The sequence below is a fragment of the Petaurus breviceps genome, unplaced genomic scaffold, assembly GCF_028583685.1.
Source record: "Petaurus breviceps papuanus isolate PSGF00001 unplaced genomic scaffold, PetGlider_PUasm1.0 191, whole genome shotgun sequence".
NCBI lineage: Eukaryota > Metazoa > Chordata > Mammalia > Diprotodontia > Petauridae > Petaurus > Petaurus breviceps.
In genome coordinates this window covers 3,288,717-3,298,122 of record NW_027185811.1, presented here as the reverse complement: position 1 = coordinate 3,298,122, position 9,406 = coordinate 3,288,717, and the positions used below count along the sequence as shown (strand labels likewise).

The window sequence follows — 9,406 nt, the reverse complement described above, 5'->3', positions numbered from 1 at the left end:
TTTTTTTTTTTTTGCTTTTTGGAGGGCAGTTGGGGTTAAGTGACTTGCCCAAGGTTACACGGCTAGTTTTTTGTGTTAAGTGTCTGAGGCCGGATTTGAACTCAGGTCCTCCTGATTCCAGGGCCAGTGCTCTATTCACTGCACCACCTAGCTGCCCCCATCACCAATCTTCTTGAGTTTTGTTTTGCTACTGGCATTAAATGACTTTAAGAGAGAAAGAGCGAGGCTGATGACTGTGCAATTCTGCCTCACTTAAATCCAATTCCCAAGTCAAGACATCACCCTAGATGTCATCGGTCCTCTTCAGAAAACAGGGAAGAACACAACACAATACCTTTAATATAACTTCAAACCTGTCCTACTTGTTTGTGTTTTCTATTCTCTTCCATGCATTTAAAAAGATTCAGTGATACTCTTTTCTTTTGGTAACCTTTTCTAGCCCCTCCTGTCCCATTCCCTTTCACCTTCTTTTCACAATTAAAAAAGAAAAGTAACAAGTATACATAGTTAAAAATTTCCTATATTGTATGACTCATTCTGTACATCTGTACATCTGTAAAGTCCATCAACTTTCCGTCAGAAGGTGGACAGAATTCTTTTTTTTTTTTTTATTTTAAACATTTGATTTTAAAACTTTGAATGCCAGATTCTTTCCCTTCTTCCCTTGTCACTCACCCTTACTGGGAAGATAAGCAATTCAATATAGGTTGTGCATGTGTAGTTACGCAAAACATTTCCATAGTGGATATATTGTGAAAGAATGACTATATTTCCCTCCATCCTATCCCGCCCCCCACTTATTCTATTTTCTACTTTGACCCTGTCCCTTTTTAAAAGTGTGTGCTTCTAACTACCCTCCCCCACAGTCTGCCTTCCCTTCTATAATCCCCCCCTCTTATCCCCTTCCCCCCTCCTTTCCTGTAGGGTAAGATACCTAATTTAGTGTGTATGTCTTCCTTAAGCCAAATTCAGTGAGAGTAAGGTTGACCCATTCCCTTTTGCCTTCCTGTTCTTCCCCTCTGTTGTAAGTTTTCCCTTGCCTCTTTTATATGAGATAATTTATCCTATTCTGTCTCTCCCTGTCTCTCATTATATTCCTCTCTGACCTCTTAATTTTATTTTAAAAATATCATCCCTTCCTATTCAATTGATCCTGTGCCCTCTGTCTGTGTATAACTGTACACATATATACACACACTCACATATGTATTCATATACCCATATGTGTACATATATATATATTCCCTTCAACTATTCTCATACTGAGAAAAGTTTCATAAGTTACAATTATCGTTTTTCCATGTAGGAATGTAAATAGTTCAACTTTCATAAGTTCTTTATGATTTCTTTTCCCTATTTACCTTCTCATGCTTCTCTTGCTTCTTGTATTTGAATGTCAGATTTTCTACTCAACTCTGGTTTTTTCATCAAGAATGTTTGAAAGTTCTCTATTTCATTGAATGACAATATTTTCCCCTGAAACATTGTACTCAGTTTTGCTGGGTAGGTGATTCTTGGTTTTAATCCTAGCTTTGACCTCTGGAATATTATATTCCAGGTCCTTTGATACTTCAATGTAGAAGCTGCTAGATCTTGTGTTATCTCCTTATTGTATTTCCACAATATTCAAATTGTTTCTTCTTGGCTGCTTGTAATATTTTCTCCTTGATCTGGGAACTCTGGTACATGACTATAATATTCCTAGGAGTTTTCTTTTTGGGATCTTGAAAAGAGGTGAAGGGTGAATTCTTTCAGTTTCTGTTTTGCCCTCTGTTTCTAAAATATCAGGGCATTTTTCCTTGAGAATTTCTTGAAGGATGATTTCTAGGCTCTCTTTTTGATCATGGCTTTCAGATAGTCCAGTAATTTTTAAATTATGTCTCCTGGATCTATTTTCCAGCTCAGTGGTTTTTCCAATGAGATATTTCACTTTGCCTTCTATTTTTTCATTTGTTTGGATCTGTTTAATAGATCTTGATTTCTCATAAAGTCATTAGCTTCCATTTGCTCCAGTCTAATTCTGAAGGAAATATTCTCTTCAGTGAGCTTTTGCAATTCTTTTTCCATCTGGCAAATTCGACTTTTTAAGGCATTCTTCTCCTTATTGGCTTTTTGGGCCTCTTTTGCCATTTGAGTTAGCCTATTTTTTAAGGTGTTATTTTCTTTTTTTTTTTTTTAAGCAATCGGGGTTAAGTAACTTGCTCAAGGTTACACGGCCAGTTATTTCTGGGTGTGGTGCTGAGTATCTGAGCCCGGATTTGATCCAGGTCATCCCGACACTGGAGCCGGTGCTCTTACTCGCTGAGCCACCTGGCCACCCCTAAGCAATTGGGGTTAAGTAACTTGCTCAAGGTTACATGGCCAGGAGTTTCTGGGTGGGTGCTAAGTGTCTGAGCCCGGGATTCGATCTCCAGGTCGTCCTGACACTGGAGCTGGTGCTCTTACCCGCTGTGCTACCTGGCCGCCCCAAGGTGTTATTTTCTTTAGTCAGTTTGTTGACTTACTTTTCATGATTTTCTTGCATTGTTCTCATTTCTCTTCCCAATTTTTCCTCCACTTCTCTTACTTGATTTTCAAAATCCTTCTTGAGCTCCTTCTTGGCCTCTAACCAGTTCATATTTTTCTTGGAAACTTTTGGTGCAGGAGTTCTGACTTCATTGTCTTCCTCCTATTCCATGCTTTGGTTCTTTTTGTCCTCCAAAAAGGAATCTAAGGATTGATTGCTGTGCTTGCTTTGCTTCCTTTGCTTGCTCATGTTGCCACCCAGTTACTTGACTTTTGAGCTCTTTGCCACAGTAGAACTCTGCTTCCAGAGAGGAGAGCTTTGTCCCAAATTGCTGGGGTTTTCCCAGATGCTGGAGCTATTAGTTGGGTGCCCTCTCTGCAGCCCCCACAAGATCTGGCCCACTGGCCACACACCCCAGGACCCTTACTCCAGACAGTGATCCAGATCCAAGTAGGTTAAAGCAAGAGCAATTACCCTCTGAATGGTTGCTTGGTCCCCCTATGATCTGCAGGCTAGGAGCTCTGAAGCAGTCACTTGCCTCCGCCACTTCTCGCCCAGGGGCAGGGGCCGTACCATGCTCCTCTGTCCCTCCCAGTTCCAAAAGAGTTCTACACTGACCTTTTACTTTGTCTTTGGCATTTATGGGTTGATAATTCTGGAAACTGCCACAGCTGCTGGTTATTCACTCTCCCGAAGTCCATTCCAGTTGCTGCTGGTGGGGCCGCCCTGTGGCTAAAACCGCAGGCTCATGCAGGGCTAGTCTCAGCTTCCAGCACACTGCGATGGATCCTTCCTGTAGGCCTGCTGGACTACCCTTCGGCAGGATATTTGTTTCTCTCTGTCACTTTATGGGTTCTGTAGCTCTAAAATTTGTTTAGAGTCATATTTTATATGTATTTGAGGTGTCTATGGGGGGATCTCACAGGGTTTTCCTGCTTCTACGCCACCATCTTGGCTCTGACCCCGACAGAATTCTTTAAAAATTTTTAAAATTAATTTTAATTAAAATTTTTTTTTTCTGGAATTGTGGTTTTGTACTTCAAAGGTATTAAACATGCTTGGGACTGGCAAGAAAACTTGAGTGAAGCCACAGTGAAACATAATTGGGAAATATTTAACAGCAGTTTTAAAAAAATACAGTATAACACAGATAATGTTAATTTGTAGTTTTCTTTTTCTTTTTTTTGGCTTTTTTTTTTAGAGGGGGAAAGGTAGGGCAATTGGGGTTAAGTGACTTGCCGAAGGTCACATGGGTAGTTTTTTTGTTGTGTCTGAAGTCAGATTTGAACTCAGGGCCAGTGTTCTATTCACTGAGCCACCTAGCCACTCCAATTTGTAGTTTTCTAAGTCAATTGAAAATCAATTTCTCTTTTGAATTTGACACCACTGGTATACGTTGATCAGAATTCTTAATAAGTCTTTTGGTGCAATCGGGCATGGTCTTTTCCTAACAGCAGACATGATGGCAGAAGTGGAGCAGAAGAAGAAGCAAACCTTCCGGAAGTTCACCTACTTCAGCGTGGACCTGGATCAGCTGCTGGACATGTCCTATGAACAGCTCATACAGTTTTACAGCACTAGACAGTGACGGTGACTCAACAAGGGTCTGAGGTGCAAACAGCATTTCCTCCTGAAGCGTCTGAGGAAGGCTAAGAAGGAGGCACCTCCTATGGAAAAGCCTGAGGTAGTGAAGACACACCTTCGAGACATAATTATCCTGCTTGAGATGGTGGGAAGTATGGTGGACGTCTATAATGGCAAGACCTTCACTCAGGTAGAAATTAAGCCCGAGATGACTGGACACTACCTGGGCAAATTCTCTATCACCTACAAGCCTGTAAAATATGACCAACCGGGTGTTGGAGCCACCCACTCCTCTTGTTTCATCCCTCTCCAATAACCCGAATCCTAACAATAAAAACAAGAAAATTCTTTATAAAAAAGAATTCTTAATAAGTCTTTCAAGGTGGTGTTTCTTTACAGTGTTTTTATACATTATTACAATAAGGTTATTAATTGTATTTTGTTGCAACAATGTTATTAATAAATTATTCTCTGGGCTCTTCTCATTTCACTTTGTTACACTGTATACAAGTCTTCCTAGATTGCTTTGAAATCATCTCTTCATTTTTACACTGGAAAACAGGAGAAGCTATTGCTACTTTCTCAATTTTCATCTTCCTTTAACTACATTTATAGTATTTTATATTAGAGGCCTTTTCCTTGAAATTCCTCCTTTGGTTACTTTAAGTCTGTGATACTCCCGACTATTGTGACCAGTTTCTTTATTTTCTTCCGTGGCTGCTTATTTTGACCTCCAAGAGTGAGCATTTCCCAAGGTTTTGACTTCTACTTAAGTTCTTCTTTATACCTTATTGTCAAAGTTCTATATTCTTATGAGTCTCCAATCCATATAACTTGTGCTGAACTTTCTCCCAGATCCTATCTTGCATTTCCTGTTAATTGTAAGACACATATTTTTTATTGCTGCTTTTTGTTTTTATGTAATCATTTTCAAATACGGGGTATCCCAAAAGTCTTAGGAGTTTATGTTCTCCTGGGGGGGGGGGGGCTAAACCATGTACCTACTTAAGTAAATATGTTATATTTTGAAGAGGGAGAAAGGAGTAACTGCTGTGAGGGTGGGAGAGAGTGGTAGTTCAGAGTAAACTGTGTAGGGAGTAGTTCCTGAGCTAAACCTTGAAGGAAGAGTTGTAAGTGAGGAGAGAGTTCATTCTAGGAATCATAGGTACAGCTTATGTAAAATCATTAGATTGTAGAGTTTGAAGAGTGGCTAGTAGGTCAGTTTAGCTAGAATATTGAGTACATTCAAGGGAGTGATAAGAGAGAATGTCTGGAAAGGTAGGTGGGAGCCACAATTGTGGAGTCCTTTAAATACCAGGCTGAGCAGATTGTATTTTGTCCTAGAGTGATAAATCACTGACCTGTTTTAAGCAGGAGAGTGACATAGCCAGTACTCTGCCTTAATTAACATGTCACCCTTTCTCTTAATGTCATCCCTTTGTTTGCTTTCTACTATTGCTGTCCTCCTGTAGACCCTAATTTCAGTCTTGAATCATTACCTTCTACTTTGTCTCTGCTTTTGTTCTTTTCTCCTTCATGTATTCTCTGGACACCATTGCTAGATTAATCTTCCTGGAACTTGTTTTCATCATATCCTTTACTCAAAAATTTGAATGGTTCCCCACTGCCTGCTTTCCATAATTATTTTTATCCTTCCCTTATTTCCCCACATGCCATCCAAACTCTTGTCTTTAGTATCTCTCCAACATGCCCTATCTCTGTGCTTTTATCCATGTTATTCCGTCCTTCTTGCAAGGCTCCTTCTTAATAGCCTTTTGGAAACCTCCTCCTTAATAGCTTTTCTGCCAAGAGGGGAGTGTTTCATTTTTTGTTCTCAGGGACTGTTTTTCTCCCCATTTCTCAGAGTATGGTTTCTTTTAAGTGATATTTTTATTTGTGCTCTTACTGTTTCTATTCTGGTAATCGTTGTCTATTGTTCTGGTTTTGCTTTTTTCACAGTGTTTGTACAGGCATATCTTTCCATGTTTTTCTTAATTCCTTTTTTTATGGCATTAGAGGCCTAGTACTGGAAGAAACCTGAGGTCACCTAGGCCAGTCCCTTTATTTTACAAATGAAAAAACTGAGACCCAGAGACATTAAATGACTTAACCAAGATCACATATAGAATAAATAACAGAACTTGGATGCTAACTTTGTGCTTGGTTGTTTTTGTTTAGCCATTTTTCAGTCGTGTCTGACTCTTTGTGGCTCCTTTTGGGGTTTTCTTGGCAAAGATACTGGCATGGTTTGCCATTTCCTTCTGCAGCTTATTTTATGGGTGAGGAAACTGAGGCAAAAGGGTTAAGCGACTTACCCAGGGTCACACAGCTAGTAAGTATCTGAGGTTGAATTTGAATTCAGGTCTTCCTTAATTCAGGCCTGGCACTCTAACCAAGGTATATACTATGAATTATTTTGTGTGTGAGTGAATGCTTTGTGTTGTCTGGTAGATTATATGTAGTAGCAGGTACTAGGGAACATTTCTTGCATATGTTCTGCTACATGGTACTTGGCACACCTAAAACATTCTAATATTTGTGATGAATGGTGGATGTGTGAATGCAGAGAAGTGATTCTCCTTATTGTGTTCCCTTCCTAAGACTTAGTCTTTAGTATCACCATTTGGTGGTCATATACCTTCTTTACCCAACTAAACTTAAGTAAAATGTGAGAAAATTTCAGACAATAAATTCCATGCTGTTGCTTTTTATTACAGGCACAGTTTACAATTGGCACTTTATAGCAGGCTTCTCCGTCAGCATGACATACATGTTTTCATAGCAGAAGCCACATAAAAACCCCTTGAAGCAAATTTATAGAAGGATATGGATATCAGGTCACATGAGATTAGCAGTCATGGGTGGGTTGTGATCTTTATTACTGAAGGAACTAAATCAGTGAGACTGCAGATCCATTTGAGTATCTGAGCCCAAGAAATTGAAGCAAATCAATAAGGGCAATACCCCACGTTCATCATATTGTATGATGATCAACTGTGAATAACAGCAATTTTCAGCAATACAGAAATCCAAGATAATTCTGAAGGATTTAGGATGAAAAATACTATCCCATCTCCAGAGAAAGAACTGATGGAGTCAATGCAGATTGAAGCATACTATTTTTCACTTTATTATTTTCATTTTGGGGGGGTGTCTGTGTCTTCTTCACAACATGATTAATATGGAAATGTGTTTTGCATGACTGCACTTGCATAACATATAAAATTGCTTGTCTTAGGAAAGATTGGGAAAAGTTTTCTTTGTAGAAAATGGAATTGTAGTTGAGGCTTAATTAAGGGAAGCCAGGGAAACCAGGAGATGGAGATGAGAGAGCATTCCAGGCATGAGGGACCACCAGAGAAAATGCCGAGCCAACAGATGAAGTATCTTGTTCATGGAACAGCAGGAGGCCAGTGTCACTGAGTCAGAGCATATTTGGGTGGTATAAAGAAGACTAGAAATGTGGGTGGAGGGTAGGTCTGGGTTATAAAGGGCTTTGATTCCTAAACAGAGGATATTTATTTCACATGGAGCCACTGGACTTTACTAAATAGAGTTATGAAATAGTTGGGCCTATGACTTAGGAAAATCATTTTGGTGGCTTAATAGAGGATAGTTTGTAGTTGGGAGATTCTTGAGGCAGCTACCAGGAGGATATTATACTTATCCAGGCATGAGGGAATGAGGGCCTACACTAGAATGGTAGCCATGTAAGAGGAGAAAAGGGGGCATATTAGAGAAGGTGCAAAGGTGAAACTGACAGGCCTTGGCAACAGATTAGATGGGAGGGGGGGGGTTGTTGAGAGAAATCCAATATGACTCCTAGGTTGCAAGCCTAAGGGACTGAGAGGGATCATGCTGTCTTCTATATAGTAATAGGGAAGTTTAGAAAGGGGAAAGATTTAGTTTATGTGGCATGTCAAAATCTCATAAAGAGGACTGTTGCATATACTGTTATCTGAGTTTGGCTTTGGTCCCATGATAGCACCATACTCCAACCCTCTCCTAGAAGGCATGCTAGTTTTTTTTTTTTCTGCTTCTGTCTGTACCATTTGTTAGATGGTATGATATCCAGGAAGAAAAATTTAGTTGTGCATTGCTGGTATAAATTTTTGGCCAAGATGGGGTTTCCTTGGGTAGACTGGTTTGAGGCTTTAGTTTCCAGATTAATTTCAAGTTCTAGTTCTGTAAAACTACCGTTTTTAATGTCTTCTGTGTGCTGCCAGAGCGTTTATCAGTATTCAGAACTTCCTACGTAATTGTTTCAGAGGGTTTTGCTGATTATATCTGTAATTTATTGAGTTTCCAAGTTCCTTGGGTATGTTTGCAAAAAAATAGGTTGAATAACATTGGACCTGTTATATAACCCTGCCTTATTTTGTTGAACAGTTTCAGTTAAATCACTTTTGACCAATAGTCACTCTTCAATAATAAAAAACCCCTCTAAGTGGTGTAGTACATAGAGTGCTGGATTTCAAGTAAGGAAGACTTGAATTTGAATCCTTACTCAGACATAAGCTGTGTGACCCTGGCCAAACTACTTAAATTAGTCTTAGTTTTCCTCAGCTGTAAAATGGGGATAGTAATAGTACTTACCTGTTGTGATAATCAAATGAAATAATATATTTTGCAATCCTTAAGATACTCTAGAAATGTAAGCTATTACATTCTTATTGTTTTAAAATACACAATCCACCAACACTAAATTGGTGCATACTGTTCTACTTTGGTGCTAAAGTTCTACTTTACAGAATCATGGAGGAATAATCAGCTGCTGAAGGATCAATTAGCATACTCATAAGGAGGTTGAGTAGAAGAAACTGGTACACTGAAACTGAGCTTGAAAGAATGAAGCATTACTGTGTATGCTAGGAAATGGCATGCTTCAACTAAACTCTGTAAGCTCCCTATTGTTGACAGATTCTACCAGTAGCTACATGGTATTGCCATAAATCAAAAGATAGTCATTGCATGTTAAAAGTCTGTTGACACATGTACACATATATTTCACCACACCTAGGTAGCCTATATAAGCAGCATTCTCAGCATCACTATTGTTATTTATTTTATTAATTTATTTTTAGTTTTCAACATTCATTTCCACCAGATTTTGAGTTCCAAATTTTCTCCCCATCTCTCCCCTCCCCCGACCCCAAGAGGGCATGCATTCTGATTACCCCTTCCCCCAGTCTGCCTTCCCTTCTATCACACCCCACCCCTTATCCCTTTCCCCTTACTTTCTTGTAGGACAAGATAGATTTCTATCTTTTTTTTTTTTTACAGTTTTCAATTGATTTATTTTTAGTTTTCAACATT

At 39.2% G+C, this 9,406-nt stretch overlaps 1 protein-coding gene and 1 pseudogene across 2 annotated transcripts in view; both read left to right on the top strand.

The window, feature by feature from the left end:
- The window catches only part of LOC138164670 (small ribosomal subunit protein uS19 pseudogene), a 10,914-nt pseudogene extending 6,343 nt beyond the window's left edge, over window positions 1-4,571 (top strand).
- Window positions 1-9,406, top strand: part of SPATS2 (spermatogenesis associated serine rich 2) — a 164,312-nt gene that overhangs the window by 13,996 nt on the left and 140,910 nt on the right. The gene's annotated exons all lie outside the window — the stretch shown is intronic.